The sequence below is a fragment of the Sus scrofa genome, chromosome 6 (assembly GCF_054392235.1).
Source record: "Sus scrofa isolate SSC_HxYL_T2T_F1_AM1 chromosome 6, Sscrofa_HxYL_maternal_Yorkshire_Landrace_v2.0, whole genome shotgun sequence".
NCBI lineage: Eukaryota > Metazoa > Chordata > Mammalia > Artiodactyla > Suidae > Sus > Sus scrofa.
The window spans coordinates 173,909,729-173,927,501 of NC_139388.1; the positions used below are offsets into that span (position 1 = coordinate 173,909,729).

A 17,773-nucleotide genomic window follows, 5' to 3' on the forward strand; every position below is an offset into this window, starting at 1 on the left:
CTAGGAGAGGGATGCCCCGTCCATCGGAGGGAGAGCGTGGTGCGAGCGGCACTTGGCACAGGATGAGCTGACCCCGAGGGTGGATTCCATCAAGGTCAGTGGCTGCTGACCTTGTTCGGCTCGATATCACTATTGCGATGGACCAGGGCTGGTAGAGGAGGCTTCTCCTCTTCCCTGCGACATCTCATCCACCCAGCTGGGTAGGTGTGAGCATTCCCATTTTACAGATGAGGAAACGGAGGCAGGCACAGAGCAGAGCACACAACTGATAGGAACAGAGTGACAGAGTGAGGACTTGAATTTAAGCATCTGACTCGAGAGCCCATATTTTTAATGATTAGCCGTATTCACTGCTCTTCCTTGGTCATTAAACCTTTTGGTGAAGCAGAAGGGCTTTGAGTCCTGGAATGACCAATCCCCTTCCTCCTGGGTTTGTTTGATTTTTTGAGGCCAGAGTTCTAGTTCCTCATTTGACTGAGTCATCCATCCTGGAAGCACAGCTATCGACCTCTTTTCAGGGAGTGTTTCGTTCATTCAACCATCCAACAAATGGTTTTGAGAGACCGTCCCTGTGTAGACAAAGCATCACAAACAACAATAATTACAACTAACCCTTAGCGGGAGCCAGGTACTGTTCCAGACACTGCACCTAGACTAGCTCATTTAATCCTCACGGCAAAAAATCTCACAGAGCTCTCATTAGCCTTTCCTTACAGAGGAAGACGTCAAGGCACAGAGAGGTTAAGTGATCTGCCCAGTGTTCCACAGCTAATGAGTGTCAGAGTCAGGATTTGAACGCAGGCACTCTGGGCTCCGCCTCCGTACATCTAATTGCCCTAACACTGCTCTGCTCTCATAGTCCCGGAGTCACGGAACTCTCTTTTCCAACAGACATGTTAAAAGAGCACCAAAATAACCTAATTGTTTTGTCTGCTGAGAAGCCAACTGGACAGGGAGGTTGAAAGATCCTGGACTTGTAAAGCGCTTGACACCATGGGCCAGTGGGAAGGAGTCAAGGTCGGGAAGGGGACGCCGGCTCACTTTCCACCATGGCCTTGACTGCTGTGCGCCCTTTGGCAAATCTCGTCACCTCTCTGAGCTGCTATTTCTCTATTTTCAAAATGGATGGTCGGTACCTGTTCTAACTGTTTCCAAGCATTTTTGTGGAGACCGCCTGGGCTGGCAGATGGACACAAGATTTCACCTAGGGGAGAAAAGGCAGTGGGCAAGGATTTGTTATTGAACCAAAGGGAAAATTTGGTCAGCTCGATGAATGAATGACCCTCGCAGGCCTGCAGGTTTGCTCCCTGGGTAGCAGGTGGCTCCCTTCGGGAGGTCTGTTGGACGTGTTCGGGGTCCCATCGGGGCTCTGTCTTGGCCACGTCCCGTGCGCCTGTCCCTGGAGTTATTTTGCACCTGGTTTTATGTGAGCCTCCGAGACTGTTCAGCAAACATTCGTTCATGTCTGTTGGGAGACAGGCCTTGTGCTCGACTGTGGGGAGACGGGGATGCCTTTGGCGTGGTCTGTGCGCTCAAGGTTCAAGGCGTAGGCGGAAAATGACGATGACGGTGATAATAACAGCAGCGATGAGGATGGCCAGCAGTGACCGAGCGTTTACCGCAGCCCAGATGCTGTGCCAGGTTTCCTACGCATTCTTCCGTTTCATCCTTGCAACAAGCCCATGAAGTACCACGACTTAGAAATGTCCCCTTTCACATGAGGAAACATTTGGACACGTTAAGCAACATACCCAGTTTCACACACTCTGAAATTGTAGAGCGAGGCATGAGTTTGAGAAAGAAGACTGCATGCAAGTAACTCCATCATAAGGTAGAAGCTGCAGTGTATGCTAGAAAGGCAAAGACAGACCCTTTGGGGCTCAGAAAGCGAAGGGGTGCGGGGTGACGGCGGTAGGGGCGGTGATGGCGATGGTGACGCTGAGGGTGACCATGGGGATACTCGTGGTGGTGGCAGTGCTGCTAATGACCATTCATGATAGTCGTTGAGTGATGTCCCTGGGTGCCCACTTGTTGGGCTTCTGCCCATGCCAGGCCCTGACCTGGGTGCTTTCTGCTACCTCCTGTCAGCCTCATAATAACGTCCCAATGTCAAGGTCATAACCCCCGTTTCACTCACGAGGACGCTGAGCTGGAGACGGGTCAAGCGCCTGCCTGAGGCAGGCATCCAGTCTGAGCTGGGCTGGAGCTTAAGCGTGCCTCATGGCAGAGCGGCCGCGCTCTCCCCACCAGGGTCCCCAGCCTGTGGGCCATGGGGCCAGGTCTCCCACAGATGCTCCATAAATACCTATTGAACAAATATTGAATGAATGGGCCCCCAGGGGGTCAAAGCCTTAAGCCCGGACGACAGAAACAAGCTGTCTTGAGGGAGTGTGTGTAACCATTATTTAAGAAGATGCGGTGGGGCTGTGATGACTAAAATGCAAGTTAATGGTAAGGCGTCATGTCCACGTGTCTTCTGTATAGCTCTGTATTTCCCAATGAAAACACACCGAGTGTGTCATTGGGAGGAGTTCTGAGAAATATTTGCACGCACAAAGGAGCCCTGCGGCTGAAAGTGGTGGCAAGCCTCCTGCCGTCCTGTGTGGGGTGTAAAGTGCTTTGCCCAGGGTCTGGCACAGAGGCCCCTTAGAGGAAGGAGGAGACCCACCAGGCTGGGGATTGGGAGCCCATGGCATTTGTCCCGGCTCTACAAGTGACTTACTGGACCCAAACTGCCACTTTCTGTGGCTGTCTCGTGAGACCCGAGGCCAGCATCTGCGAGATTTCCCAAGCGCCTGGCGAATGCGTGCATGAATGAATGGATGACGAGAGAAGGAAGCAGTGAACACGCCGAAGGGCGCTCAGGGAGCCCATGAGGGGTGTTTTCCCCAAGGAGTGCTTGAGAGCGAGTTTCTCAGCCGGAGAGCAGAAGAATGCCGGGTTCACCAGGGCCCACCCACTCCAGACTCCCAGCTCTGTGAGCGGGGTCAGGAGGCCACAGCGGCCTCCCTGGGGGTCTGATCTTGACCCTGTTGGAGAAGGGGTGGCGGCTGGAGCTCGGCTGTGAGGCCACTCTCAGCAAGGCTGTGCTCACCGTTTTAGGATGCATTTGTCAAACTCAAGTGCAGGTTGACAGATGGTGGTGGTATATTATTCTCACATTCTCTCCTTCCCACAGGCCTCCCTCCAGCCTAGCCCTCCGAGCTCTTAAAAACCTCTTACACCTCTCGACCATGAGACCACGGCTGGCTCTCGGCAGGTAAGCACCCGCGTTGCTCCCTCGCCAGGGCAGGGAGCTGCCTTCGCTGGAGCCTCACACTCCAGCGAGACTTCAGGAAAAAGCTGCCAAATGTCCAGAGTCCTGCAGCTGGCATGTCTACCAATGACAGCACAGGACTCCTGGAGCAGAAGCCAGGGAGCTGCTTCTGACCCCATGTCAGAGCCTTTATTGCTCAGGAAAATCTCAAGCAACCCCCTGCCTTTCTGGGTTTCGGGTTCCTTGCGTGAAAAGTGGGGGAATAGGATTCAGTGAACTGGGCAGGCCGTAAGCCAGCTCTTCCGGCCTCGGGCCAAGGCCAGGTGCTGGGAGGAGGGACAGTGGGGACGGCCGGGGTCTACGACCTGAGGTCTCACCTCCTGCTCCGTTGCCCCATGAGCTCCCGTCCACAGGGAGCCTGGCTTTGTGTGTGCCATGCGACTGCATGTATGCGTTTGGGACCAGGACTTGTGCCCCTTCCAGCAAACGGTGCCTGACCTTGAACTTGAACATGGACAAGTCACCAGCTCTGCACTCTCCCTGTCATGGCTGGGCGGTACCCAGGGTGGGAAGGGCAGAGGCTGCCCATGTGCTGAGAGCAGAGGGAGGGCATGGAGATCAAGCTGGGGGAGGGGCACCGCCGGTGGCGGGGAGACCAGGTCAGCCCGGCAGTGAGGCCTTCATTCGTGCGGGAGTGAGTGCGTGGCCAAAACTCGTGGGCACATCTGCAGGGCAGGCTGCGACAGCTGCCCAGGAAATGAGACCCAGAGGGCACAGAGGCCCAAAGAGGAATAAAGCACAGCATCACCCTCAAAAAGCTTCCCATCTGGGGAGTTCCCATCGTGGTGCAACAGAAACGAATCCTACTAGGAACGATGAGGTTGCAGGTTCGATTCCTGGCCTCGCTCAGTGGGTTAAGGATCTCGCATTGCCATGAGCTGTGGTGTAGGTCGCAGACACGGCTCAGATCCTGCGTTGCTGTGGCTGTGGCTGTGGCCAGCAGCTGTAACTCCAATTCAACCCCTAGCCTGGGAACTTCCATGTGCTGTGGGTTCAGCCCTAAAAAAAGCAAAAAAAAAAAAAAAGGCTTCCCATCCAAAGGAAGAGATGACATGTAATAGCCATGGTTCAGGAAACGTGTGATGGCAAGAGGGGTCCATTCTGTCTGGGTTTGATTGTGGGTGTGGTTCAGGGAAAACCATTTGAAAGTGACACTTGAACTGGGCTTTGAAGGATGAGTAGGAGTTCACCAAGTAAACCACAGAAGAAGGGCATTCTAGGCGAAGACAGCAAGTGCAAAGGTGGAGTGGCTGCGGTGTAGGCACAGAGGAGGAGTGTGTAGAAGTGAGGTTGGGAGAGGTGGGTAGGCCTTTGAACGCCAGGCGAAGGAGCTCAGGTTGGGCTCTATATGACCGAGGAAGGAAAGGAGGTGGTCAGCTCAGTGCTGCCAAGAGAGGCCTCTGGGCCCCGGGAGAGCTGAGAGCAAAGAGGAGCTGCTCATGTCAGAATCTACTGAACTTCGGCAGCAGGAGACTCAGGACGGGACGCCCCTCCCTGAAGCGTCTGCGGCCCCACTGGGGCCCGTCAGGCCTCCTGATGCACAGCAACCATGGGTGTGCTAGGGTCCCCTCCTGTGCTGGGGGCCCCTGGGTTTGCCCTCAGAACCCCCTCTGCCTGCCCCACCCAGGTCTCCTCCTCCTTGGTCCCTGAAGAAGGATGGGCCGCCTCCCCCGGGGCAGCCCTGCTGGAAGGAGGAAGTGCTGTTACCAAGGCCCTTCTCAGCCCCGTCTCCACTGCAGAACAAGCGGCCCCCCACCCTGGAGTCGTTTTCTGTGTGGCGGGTAACACGCCACACTTTTGTCGTTTTACGGTTTCCTCTCTTGGCAGAATCCAAAATGCTTTCACATCTGTCATCTCGTGGGACGGGAGACAGAGGAGGCTCTGGGGCCCGAGACGCTGGACTCCAGCCCTGCCTTGTCCCTCCCTTGGGGAGCAGTGTGACCTCTGATGCCTCAAGGGCTTCGTCTCCTAAGCACTCGCCTCCTCGGGGGTCACAGAGTCAAATGCCAGAGCTCGGTGCCCATCGCGTGCGGCACCTGCATCCTGAGCCATTCCGCCAGCTCACATCCCTGAGAGGCAGCGGGTGGCCACCAATGGGCAGTGGTGACCTGGGAAGACCTGTGGGTTTGCGGGTTCAGGGGTGGCATGAACAGGTCCCACCTGCGCCTTTGCAGGCAGGCCGGCCAGTGGGCTTGATTTTCCTTTGCAAAGTTCACTCAACCCAACTTTTCTCACTCCTCCTCTGTTCCAGGCAGACACTGGGAGCCCAGACAGGAATAAAATGGTCCCTTGTGCAGAAGGGATGTATGAACAAAGGACAACACACTGTAAGAAGGATAATGGACGAAAGGGCGAGTGAGCGGGCGCTGGAGGGATCAGCAGGAGTTCGTTAGATCAGGAGGGTTGTGCAAAGGACAGAGGGCATTCCCGGCAAAGGGGCCGGCAGGTGCAAAGGCGTCGCCGTGGGAAACGTCCCGGTGGTTGGGGCATCGGGGTTGGTGTTTGGGATGACTGGCCCGGCAGAGCTCCCGTCGCAGAGAAGCATTCAAGGATGCCGGGCACCTGCCCTGCTGGTCAGCCCCAGAGGGTCAGATCAGGCCAGGCTTCACCATTTAGAGGGCATATGAGTGAACTCAGCAGTATGGCCAGATGTGCATCCTCGTGCCCAGGGAGCAAGGCGGTCCTGAGGCTTTTCTTGGTTGGAGTTGAGGGTACGTGTCACCCACAAACTCAGAGGTGGTCCTGGAGACGTGGTCACTGTGGTCGTGCTGGCGCCTGGGATAGAGATGCTAAGTGCCAAGCACAGAGAGGAGATGGACAGGCCTTCAATGCCCTCGTCACAGAGCAACTGATGCCCTAACGGGGGGCATTCGATGTGCTCAACGGGCTGTAGAGGAGGGGCAGCCAGAAGGCAGGAGCAGGGCGTATTGTAAGGAAGGCGTCTAAGCCAGATGGTGAGAAGAAGCGTGATGATAGCTAATGATTACGGAGCGCTTATCGTGTGCCAGGCACGGCTCGAAGCGTTTCATAGGGATTGACATTCCGCCTACACAACAGTGCTCCGAGGCAGGTGCTGTTAGCATCCTTATCCTTACAGATGAGGAGAATTGATGCACAGAGAGGCTGAGTAACTGTCCCAGGCACACACAGCTGGCAAGTGGCCTAGCCAGGCTCATCCTGCGCCGTCTGGCCTCAGAGCCCACCCTCGAATGACCTAGTGTCACCTAAACAGTAAGCCCTCTCCAAGAACTGGGACATGTCTGACTCGTTCGAGCACGCAGTAGGTCCTCGCTGAAAATGTGTTCACTCGTGAGGAAGCACACATGCACGGATGCATCGAGTCCTAAAGCACTGGGACAGGACATGGGATGGGGACAGACATTGCGGGCAGGAGGTGCCCCTGGAGCAGGGGCCTCCAGGACCCGCGCTGGGAGTGGCCTCTGGGCCCTCCTGGACTGAGCGCTGGAGGCTGGAGGGGACCCGGTAAGGAAGTAAAGGATGCAGAGCTTGCTTTTTTCTTTTTTCTTTTCGGGTCACACCCGCAGCATATGGAAATTCAGAGGCTAGGGGTCAAACTGGAGCTACAGCTGCTGGCTTATGCCACAGCCACAGCAACACCAGATCCGAGCCCTGTCTGCAGCCTACACCACAGCTCACAGCAACGCCGGATCCTTAACCTGCTGAGCAGGACCAGGGGTCGAACCCAACATCCTCGTGGACACTGGTTGGGTGTGTTTCCGCTGAGCCACCTGGGAGCTCCAGAATGGCAGAACTTGCAAGGCAGAACTTGCAAGGCAGCCTCCTGTTCCGAAGACCTGGCACCTGTCCTCCTCTCCCTGCAAGCCTTTCCCACCCAACTTGTCCCACAGGGAGACAGGGGGGCACCGTGACCGTTGTGTCCCCATACCTCTGTGCGTCCTCCATTCTTTCAAAGCCTCCCAAAGGCCAATCTGGGAACAGGACCATAAGCTCCCAGAGGTGGCGGAGGCCTGCATCACCCAAGAGGGGCTCGGGAAAGACAGCTCGAAACATGCTCCCGTACGAGCTGGCTTTCTGAATGCCTGAGGCTTCGGGAAGCTGGTAGATGTCAGAGACCCTTCCTCCCAGCTCCGTGGGCTGTGGATGGGACACCAGGGCTGGCACTTAGCTCTGTGGCTTCCTAGCTGGGTGCCGTTGGGTGAGTCGATTCTAAGCCTCCGTTTCCATCTCCGTACGTGGACAGAATGAAAGTGGGCAAGGTTAGGGGAGACTCCCATTCGGAATGAGGCTCAGTGAGAAGGTGTTTCTCAGCTGCCTGCTTTGCTGCCAGGGCCTCAGTTTCCTCCATAAAATGAAGATGCGGGGGAGGCTGATTTTTAATGCCAGGGCTTTTGACCTCCTAGGATTCAAACCTGTCCACGTCATTAGACTAGATGTACAGACGTATCACACTTCTGTGCTATACGCCTCTAAATGTATATGATTTAATCACTTTGATAAATTCAAAAGGTGTACTAAGTTAGATTTCCTATGATTACAATTATAAGCACACGGTTGGGAGTTCTCTTGTGGCACAGTGGGTTAAGGCATCGGCATTGTCACTGCGGCGGCTCGGGTCCCTACCCCAGGAACTTCCAATTGCCAAGGGCATTGCCAAAAAATAATTGTGTGTGTATATCTACACACACACACACACACAAATATATACACATGTATATACATATACATAATCGACAGCATCTTTCGTTGTGTTTTCTTCTGGTTGAAAAAGTAATACTGACTGGGAACATTTTGGAAAATACAGGAAAAGAAAAAACCCACCTACTCTTCCGCATTGGACACATTATCTCCGATACTTTGAGAATTCCTCTCCTACCATTTTTCCTCTGCACACACAGATTTTTTTATATTTTAAAAAAAAGTGTATTTGGGATTATACTCTGTCTCCTATTTTTTAACTCAAGCGGAGCCGCTGAACCAGGTCTCTGGGTAGGGCTGTCGTCTCTGTGCCCAAGATGAACCGGAGGCAGCTGCGGCCACAGCTGTCCTGGGCCCGCTCTCCGCTCCTGCCTGGGCGGCCGGCTGCAGGCCTCTGACCTTCGGATGGTCTGTGTCTCTGGCGGCTGCCCGTTTTCCGCTAATTTTAGCTCAGCCTCTCAGGCCCGCCGGCCGCGGGGGCCACACATAATGGACGCCTTATGTAGACACAGCTGCCAGGGGTGCAGGAAAGAGTGTCCCACCTGAAAATGTTCTCTGCTCTCGGAGAACAAGCCGGCTCCCTGTTCCTCCCTTCACCAGGAAGGGGCTGTTGTCGATGCTCCCAGCCCAGCAGGCTGGACCTGGCGGGCAGGTGGCCCCCCAAACACACGGGCAATTGCTTCTCTGCACGGGGCCGTGTTTTTACAGGACAGGCTTGAATTGGAGCTGGAAGAGCTGACAGAGACTTCCCGAGAGATTGCTGGGTGGTGGGTTTGCAGCAGGGCAGCTGGGGGTCCGAAGCGCCCCTGGGTGTGTATGGAGAGCCTTCCTCCAGCCCCTACCGCAAGGCTTGACCTTGGTCAAGGATGTGCACACGTGCAAGGCCCGTCGCCATCCCCTTTCGTCCTGATGCCAGCCCTATGTCTTGGGGGACAGAATCCCCATTTTACGGGCCAGGGAACTGAGGCTGAGATGGAGACGTCATTTGCTCAAGGTCCCCCAGACTATCGGTAGGCGGGACTCGGACGTGAACGTGGGTCCCTCTCAGCCTCTGTCCGGGGCTCTTTCTCCTCACTGGCGCCACACAGGTGAGCGGTTCAGCCAGCTCGCATCCATCTGCTCTGTGTTCCCTTACGTTTGGTGCCGTTTTTCCAAAATGGAGAGACTTTAATGTTCACCTTAAAAACCGTACACGTTTATTGAAAAGAAGCACATACCCAGTTGGTCTGTTTCTAAAGCACAAATCTGATGGTGGGAGATTCTCGCGTCGAAAGGCAGGACGACTCTCTTTGTCCACAGGGCTCAGTCCGTGCACCTGCGCCTGGCATCTATAACCCTCATGGCTTTGCTCCCACTGTCGCGCAGTCCAGGCTCCCCCGGCTCTTGGGTATCTCTCCTGGGCACCAAGGCAGGGCTGCAGACTTTCCTCCCCACCTGCCTCTGGAGCAGCCTGGAGCCATGAGGCAGGAACCCGGTGACTCACCTCCATGGCTCTGGGCCACACGGGCCAGACGGTGCCAAGACCCGTAAACCCTCGGTCCTGCACGAGAACCTGGAGCTTTGATCCAGGCTCTAAGCCGAGGCCTGCCCGGCAGCTGCCGGCCCAATAAGGAAGTGGCTGCCTGGCTTGGCTCCCGGGAGGGGCCTGCAGGACCAAGGCGAGAAATGCCAACCCCGGGCAGGCTGGGAGCAGGAAACCGGACGGGCGTCCCCAGATACACGCGGGAGACCCAGCCCTTCCCCCACGGCAAACCTCCCACCTCCCCCTCCCCCTTCCCCAGGCCCACAGTGACACATCGGCCTGTGTCATACGCCCCCAGGCTGGACAGGGGCTCTTTGACCCAAGTCGGATGCTCTTCGGGAACAATCCACAGGCATCACGTGCTGCTCTGGGGAAGAGACGTTCTCTAGGGCCTGTCTTGGCTTAGTGAGGGCGTGACCCTCGCTCTCTGATGCCAGGTGGGACTCATCTCTGGGCTGCGGCCCCTCAGCCTCTCCGGCTCTGGTGCTTGGGACGTTACGGTGGGAGAGGCAAGGCCCTTCGAATCCCACAGCCTCGGCTCCTGCCACTGCTGCCGTTTGCTAGCTCAGGGCTCCATCTCTCTGTGCCCCCGTTTTCCCATCTGCAAAAGGGGACGAGTGAGACCAGCCCTTCAGGGCTTTTGCATCCCGCAGGAAAGTGCTTTTCAAAACTCCTAGCAGGGCAGCAGGCATAGCGCGAGTGCCTGTGCTCTTTCTTCTGGAGGGTTCTCAAGGCCTCGAGAGCTTCTGAGGAGCACCCGGGGTTGCCTGGGGAGGGTGGAGGTCTCTGGGGAGAGGAGTGGGGCAGGGGGCAGGCTGCACATGGCACATCCGCCTAGCAGCCGTCACGTCTCTGATTCTGACATGGTCTTGGAAATTTAGCCAAAGACAAACCATTTGTTTTCCAATGAAAGCCCGGGGAAAAGTGGATTTTTATAATAAAATTATTTTACTGCACTTTCAGCTCTAGGAAGGAGTCTTTCATGGATTTGTCCATTCATTTATTCACTCACCCTACAAATATCTTCATGGCGTTGACCACCTGCCAGATGGGGCAAGAGATGAACAAACAGGACATGCGGGGACCTGCCAATTGTCATTCAGGGTGAAAATGTAAGAATGACCCGGGAAAGCCACAGGGTTGGGGAAGGGCATGGCCATTTCCTGCTGGGTTGGTTGGGAAAGGTTCCATGGAGAAGGTGGGGCCCAGACGAGCCAGTTAGGAAGCATAGGGGGCAAAGACCCCAGTCCCCAAAGAAAGAGGAGCATAAAATTCCAGGAATAAATGCAGGATGTCATTGTGAATTATTCTATATGTTAAATGAAATCCCAATCAAAATCCCAGCAAATTTTTTCATAAAGTGATTATAACATATACATCTGGAGGAATTCCCTGGTAGCCTAGTGGTTAAGAATCCAGCATTGTCACTGCAGTGGTGCAGATTTGTTCCCTGGCCCAGAAGCTTCTGCACGTCATGGGTGCAGCCAAGAAAAAAAAAAATTACATCTGGAAAATAAACATGAATGAATAGCTGAAAAAAATTCAGTGATGATGAAGGAATCGGCACCCACAGCAGATGTGAGGGAGTGTGATGTCTAGAATTAGAAAGAAAAAGCCTAGATGATTCCTAACGGGCTCTAAGGATGACCAGTCGGCTATTTGTAGAAGGGAAAAAAAAAAAAGAATAAAACTAAATCCATAACGCAGTCCTTGCTTCAGAATATCTCCTGGGTGAAGAAAAAGCATGAGACCAGACAGGTGCTGGAAGGAAAGCAAGGAGAGGATATTGAGATCCTGTTGGGATGGAAGATGCCCCTTAAGGAGAAACTAAATCAAGAAACCGTGAAAGAAAGGAATTAAGACCCATGGGCAGCAAACCACAGCGATCGAGGTTCGAGCAGGATGACCAGCTAGGAAAGGATTTCAACCTAGTGTGTGGCGGGGAAAGGGTGAGAGCTGATAAATGAAGACGAAAGATCAGTAGAACAACGGGCAGAGGATGTGAACAAGCAGCTTGCAAAGGACAAAACACGGGGCGTACGAAGCCTGCGAAGGTGGTCCCCCGTAGTCAGAGGATGTGCGTTGAAGAGTCAAGATGTTCGCTGGGGCTCCGACTTCAACGCCTGACACTGCCTGGGGACATGAGGAAGGAGACGCAGGGGCCCTGGAGCGTTGTTGGTGGATGGTGAGTTGATACATGTTCTGGAGGGGAGATTTAGGAATACGTACCAACATGTCCAAATGTGCGTACCCCTCCAAGCAGCAGTGCACGTCTGCACGGGTAGCCTAAGGAAACAGTCCGAAAAGGCCGGGAACTGTGTATACAAGAAGGCGACAGAGCCAGTGGTTAAGAATGAGGCAGCAGAGGTCAGAGAGACCTGGTCTGAAGCTGTGTGGCCCTGGGAAAGTCACTCAACATCAGTAAGCATCAGAGCCCCCCTCTGGTAAGTGGGTGCCTTCATAGGCGTGTTGTGAGGTCCTAGCCAAGGATATAATACTCATAAGACTCAGAAATATAATTTATATGCATAAATTTATATGTAAGCTTATTCACAAAACTCAATGAGATGAGACTCAACAAAACTCTTAGCAGAGGGCGGGGCCCACAGTAAGTACTGAATAAATGTTGGCTGTTTTCTTATCGCCAATAAGGATGCTCATCCTAGTGTCGCTTGTAATAGTGGACAGTAGGAAATGACCAAATTGTCTGTCAGTTGGCAGGTACATGACGAGTGTCCACGGAGACACAGCCCTCTAGAGCCCTGGTTTATGGGTCTGGAAAAGCGCTTTTCATGTAAGAGCAGATGGTTATTTTTTAAAGCGTCAAAGGAATGTGGAAGGTATGTTCCAAACGGTGAGAGCATCGGAGTCTCTAGAAAAGTCCCGCTGATTCTCGTTGGTGGTGGTAGTTCAGTTCTATGACGGTCTGCAGACACCAGACACCGATTTAGTGAAATTAAGGGAGACACGGTGTGGGGCGCCTGCGAGCCTCTGGTCTCGGCATTTTATCCACCTGTTGATGTGTAACGTTGTTTTATGTGTGTTTCTCACACAACCTCATTTAATATACATTGTTGATTCCGTGACATTGAACTCCCGGCCAACAGCCCTGTGAGTCTCGCCTGAAGGAAGCTTATCTAACGCCCTTGTTTTCCCCGTAAGGCGGGTCCCGGTGAAATGACTGACGAAAAGCGCAAAAATGCAAAGTTCATGACGCTACATGGGCGGTAAACCGGACACTCGTCGTCGTATGGGAGCGGATGCAAGAAGGCAGCGTTCCCCTTTCTGCCTCGGCTGCTGACACGCTTACAGGGGAACTCAGATCGCTCGTCTGCGTATGTCTGCCAGTGACCGCGAAAGCACCTCGAGCATAGATTTGGGGTTCCACGCCAATTTTAGTGAGTAGGTGGATTTGCACAGGCACAACCCTTGAATAATGACCATCGACGGTGTCTGAAAAAGAAGGGTATTAATGACTTACCTGGGGAGTCAGCATTTAAGGTGATTCCCCCCTTTTCTTTCTTGTGCTTATGTTTTCACGTTTTTATGGCCACACCTGAAGCCCATGGAAGTTCTCGGGGCAGGGGTTGAATCCGCGCTGCAGCTGCAACCTTCAGCACAGCTGCGGCAACACCAGATCCTTGAACCCCCTGTGCCGGGCCAGGGATCAAACCCACACCTGCGCAGATTCTTAACCTCCTGTGCCACGGCAGGAACTCTTGTAATGCTGTAACTTTTTATGGTGGGCACACGCACAAGTAAACTGAGGCAAAGCAGTGAGGCGATTTCTATTTCGGAAGGATAAACCTCGCCACTCATGGCCTCCCAGTGTCGAGGTAAAAGGCAACGTTGGTGAAGCATAAAAACAGCTAATTCTTTTCAATGTTGCTTCCTAGGCACCCCCCGCCCCCGAAGAGACAGGAACTCTTATTATCTTCATTTTGCAGATGGGAAAACGGGGGCAAAGAGAAGTCAGACAGCTTGCCCACGGTCTGCGCTGGTAGGCAGCACAGTCCAGATCAGAGCTGGGGCAGCCTGGCTCCAGCGTCCGTGCTTTGAGTCCAAAGTCTGTGTGCTTCAGTGATGCCCCGGAGAACCTGACGTCCGTTCTGGACTGGGGACTGCACCAGCACTGCGGGCTCGTGGCAGGGGCCGGGGGCTCCCTGGCCCAGCCGGAGGGCTCGGGGGAGGCGACACGCTTTAGCCCAGCGCTCCAGGCCCCCACGGTCTGGCTCCCCTTTCCTTTCTCACCTCCTTCCAGGCACCCCTTCCCTCCCGCCAGGGCATCCCACCCTCACCCACATCCAGCCACTCCCTCTCCTTAAGCGTCTCCTGTCTGTGGGCCACAGGGGAGCAGCTGCTCATCCACCAAATCTCAACCCGAAAGTCGTCTTCTTTCCCAAGGCTTCAGGAAGAAGCAAGGGCTCTTCTCCCGATGGTCCCTCGCTTTTGTTTTTCTTATTATTTTTATTTTATCTTGGAGTGTAGTTGACCTACAATGCTGTGTCAGTTTCAGGTGTACGGCAAAGCGAATCGGTTATGCATATACACATAGCCATTCTCTTATTCGGTTACTACAGAATATTGAGTTCCCTGTGCTGACAGCAGGGCCTCGTTGTTTACCTATGTTATATATAGTAGTGTGTACATGCTAACCCCAAACTCCTGAATTATCCGATCCCCCCAATTTTCCCCTTTGGAAAGGGTGTTCTCAAAGTCTGTGGGTCTGTTTCTGTTTCATAAGTAAGTTCATTTGTGTCATTTTTTAGATTCCACATATAAGTGACATCATGTGTTTGTCTTTGACTCCACTTAGTATGTCTTTGTCTTTGTCACACTTCACTTACTCTGAGAGTCTCTAGGTCCATCCATGATGCCACAGATGGCATTATTTCATTCTTTTTTATGGCTGAGTAATATTCCATTGTATATATGTACCACATCATCTTAATCCATTCATCTGTCGGTGGACATTTAGGTTGTTTCTGTGTCTTGGCTATTGTAAACAGTGCTGCCATGAACAGTGGGGTGCATGTATCTTTTCAAATTACGGTTTTCTCCAGACGGATGCCCAGGAGTGGGACTGCCGGATTACATGGTGGTTTTCTGAGGAATCGCCATACTGTTCTCCATCGTGGCTGCACCAATTTACATTCCCACCAACAGTGCAGGAAGGTTCCCTTTTCTCCACACCCTCCCCAGTATTGATTGTTTGTAGACGTTTTCATGACGGGCCCTCTGGTTTGGAACCATATGGTTGTCCTCTCATCTCAGCTGTCCATCTACCCCTCTAATGAACTTGTCTCAGAAATCTTTGAACCCCCAGCACCCAACAGACTCCTCTCACAAGTCATCAACCCAGGAGGGTGTATTAAATGAAAATAAAGGAATCCACAAGTGGAAACACCTAAGATTCAGACCCCCCCCAACACAACATAGGCCAACTGGATCGTGGCACAGTTGTTATTGAAGGCTGCTGGGCTCTGGGGGACTTGGAGGGCTGAGCTGTCTGGCCAGGAGCCTCTGTGACCACAGGATGGGGAGGCAGAGCTGACAGAGCTGCAAGACCAACATTAGCCAGGGTGTTTCTGCGGCTTCTGAAAACCCCCCACCCCGTGGGCCAGCCTAAGAAAGGTCCCATTCAGCCTCTCTTGGCATTTCCAAAGGGAAGGATGGGGTTTGGATTGGCCGGGCCAGGGACAGCTTTTCTGAAATAGCTTCATGCATATTCATCTTCTCCCTGAAATAGTCGAGTGGCTATTTTCAGCAGCTTCTACTCAGATGCCCACACACAATGGCATCTACCTTGAGCGTGTAAACCGCGAGGAGCGAAGAAAAGGGTATAGGAGGGCAGGGTTCGGGGCTTTTGATGGATTCCTACCCTCCTCCCCACCCCCTGGGGCGGCTTCCTCTCGGGACTCTCGCTTCAGGAGAGGCAAGGTCATGGTTACCATGGCAACTCACCGGAGGAGTTTTCCCAGCTGGTGCCCTCACCCACCCGGATCTCCGAAGGCACGGCTGCAGCAGGGCGGCCGTCCTTTAAGGCACGTAACCCAAGCCCGTCACATAAGTGAGTCGTGAGTTTACTCCTCGGAGGGGCCCTCCGTGCCCCTTTCCTCATGATCTGCACAGGGCGCTCACAGGTCCCCAGGAGACTGGCAGTGGAGGCGGTGAGAGGGCAGAGGGGCCCTAACGGCAGGAGGTTGAGCTGCTGGGAAGGACAACCGCTCTCCAGAGGGACCCTTGATTAACGCACCCGTCCCAAGCCTCAGGAGGTCCCCTGCGCTGTTTGCTGGGGACATCAAGATGAGTAAGACAGGTCACAGGATGAACGTGTAAATAAACAATCGTAGGAGTATTTCTCTAAGCTCTGACTTTGTCTCCCCAGAAAAAGAGTCAAAAAGTACCTTGGGACTACAGTGCCATAAGGGCTGAATTCAGAAACACGGTGTCATAGGCGCCGTGGTTGAGTGCCATGGGTGTCGTAGGCGCCACTGGATTTTCCAAGGCAGGAAACAGAGCTCTCTGGATCCCTCTGAGGAGGTTGGGGTGCTGAGACACGGGCAGAGGGATGGGAGCTCTCGGAAGACCAGCAGGTGGTGGCCTCTGTTCCAGGTGGCAGGCACAGCACATGCAAAAGAACAGAGGTGGGGAACAGCAGGCCTGTTTGGGGACTTCCCGGCCTCGGGTGGCTAGAGTGTGGGGCTGAGGAGGAAGGTAGAATAGGGTGGCGGGGGTGGGGGTGAGAACGGAGAGGAAGGGGGGAGGGGGAGGAAGGGGAGACTGATGAGAGAAGAGGTGGGAAGAGGCCTCAGGGCCACCGTCCCAGGGCCTTGGAGGCTCTGCTCTATCACAGGAGCTCTCTGAGGCTCCTGCATGCTTGGGCAGCGATGTCCCCACCCCCACCCCCACCCCCAACTCCCGTCACATCTGAAGGTCCCTGTGTGTCACAACACAGCACAGTGATTGGAAGAAAATGAGATCATGATAAAAGCTTCGCAGAGTGAGGGGGGACTACTAAGAATGACTTGAGAGAGTTCCCACTGTGGCGCAGCAGAAACCAATCCGACTGCGAACCATGAGGTTGCGAGTTCAATCTCTGGCCTCGCTCAGTGGGTTAAGGATCTGGCGTTGCCGTGAGCTGTGGTGTAGGTCGCAGATGTGGCTCCGATCTGGCATGGCTGTGGCTGTGGTGGAGGCCGGCAGCTACAGCTCCTATTTGACTCCTACCCTGGGAACCTCCATATGCTGTGGGTGTGGCCCTAAAAAGACAAAAAAGCCCGGTGCCCAGAGATGCCACGTACCTGTCCTTTTCCTGCCTTGGGTTCCTCCATCTGCGTGCAGCTTCTCTGCTCCTCACTTGTTCATTCATTCATTCATTCCTTCATTCCACTGGAGCCTCAGCCTGGGAAATCATTGGCATAGACAAGGCTTTCCTTGACTTTTCAGGGATCTGTGACAGCCCTGAAGTCATAGGCGCATGAATGCGCACCCTTCTTCCTCGTCTGAAGAGACAGCGTGTAGCTTTCCGCAGATTCTCCAAGGGGCAGGGGACCCAACAAAAGGTTAGGAGCTGCTGGTAGAGACAGCAATCATCTCAATTTAAAACAAGTGAGTTCACCTCTTGGTAGACAGGCCGGGCGAGGAAGCGCCAAGCGGCATCCCCAGTTCTGTGGCGAGCTCTCGCCGATGAAGTGGCAGCCCTGGGACTCTGCCAGGGTCCTTGGCATCTCTGTGCACCCCGTGGGTGTGCCCGCCGCAGCTGCGCCCGGCCCAGAGGCCTCCCAAGCACCAAGGGAGGGCAAAGGCTTCTGTTCCTCTGTCTTCCCAACCGCAGTCTCTCCGCCAAGCCCCTTTCCAGCCTGCGCTTGGCAGAGACCATGAGGAGGTCTCCTGGTTGGGATAGATTTAGAAAGACTGGAAGGAATCCGAGAAAAGAGGAAGCATATGAGCTGGAGGGCGCGGCTCTGAGTAGTGAATGTGGCTTTGAGGGGAAGAGGCGGCTGAAGTGTATTGATCGGTTATAAAGATTGTGTCGCCTCTTGTCTGGAAGGCCTCCAGGGGCTCCCTGACTCTGCGTAAAAGCCAGAGGTCTTGTAAATGCCTTCAGAGCCTGCATGATGTGGCCCCAAACAACGTCTCCTGCCCCAGAGCCTCTGGCCTTCGCGCCGTTCCTCAAACCCTGACGTCAGGCCTTTGCACTTGCCGTCTCCTCTGCTGCGATCCGCGCGCTCAGGCCCCCTTGCTTCCCGCAGGTC

At 54.2% G+C, this 17,773-nt stretch overlaps 1 protein-coding gene across 8 annotated transcripts in view; it reads left to right on the forward strand.

Moving 5' to 3' along the window:
- The window catches only part of HIVEP3 (HIVEP zinc finger 3), a 494,489-nt gene that overhangs the window by 325,919 nt on the left and 150,797 nt on the right, over nt 1-17,773 (forward strand). For 6 of the 8 annotated variants that reach the window (XR_014808559.1, XR_014808561.1, XR_014808560.1 and 3 more), the window contains one exon: nt 3,179-3,259. The exons of the other annotated variants lie outside the window; for them this stretch is intronic. The gene's annotated coding sequence lies outside the window, so the exon portion shown is untranslated. The remainder of the gene's footprint in view (nt 1-3,178; nt 3,260-17,773) is intronic. 8 annotated transcript variants of the gene reach the window in all.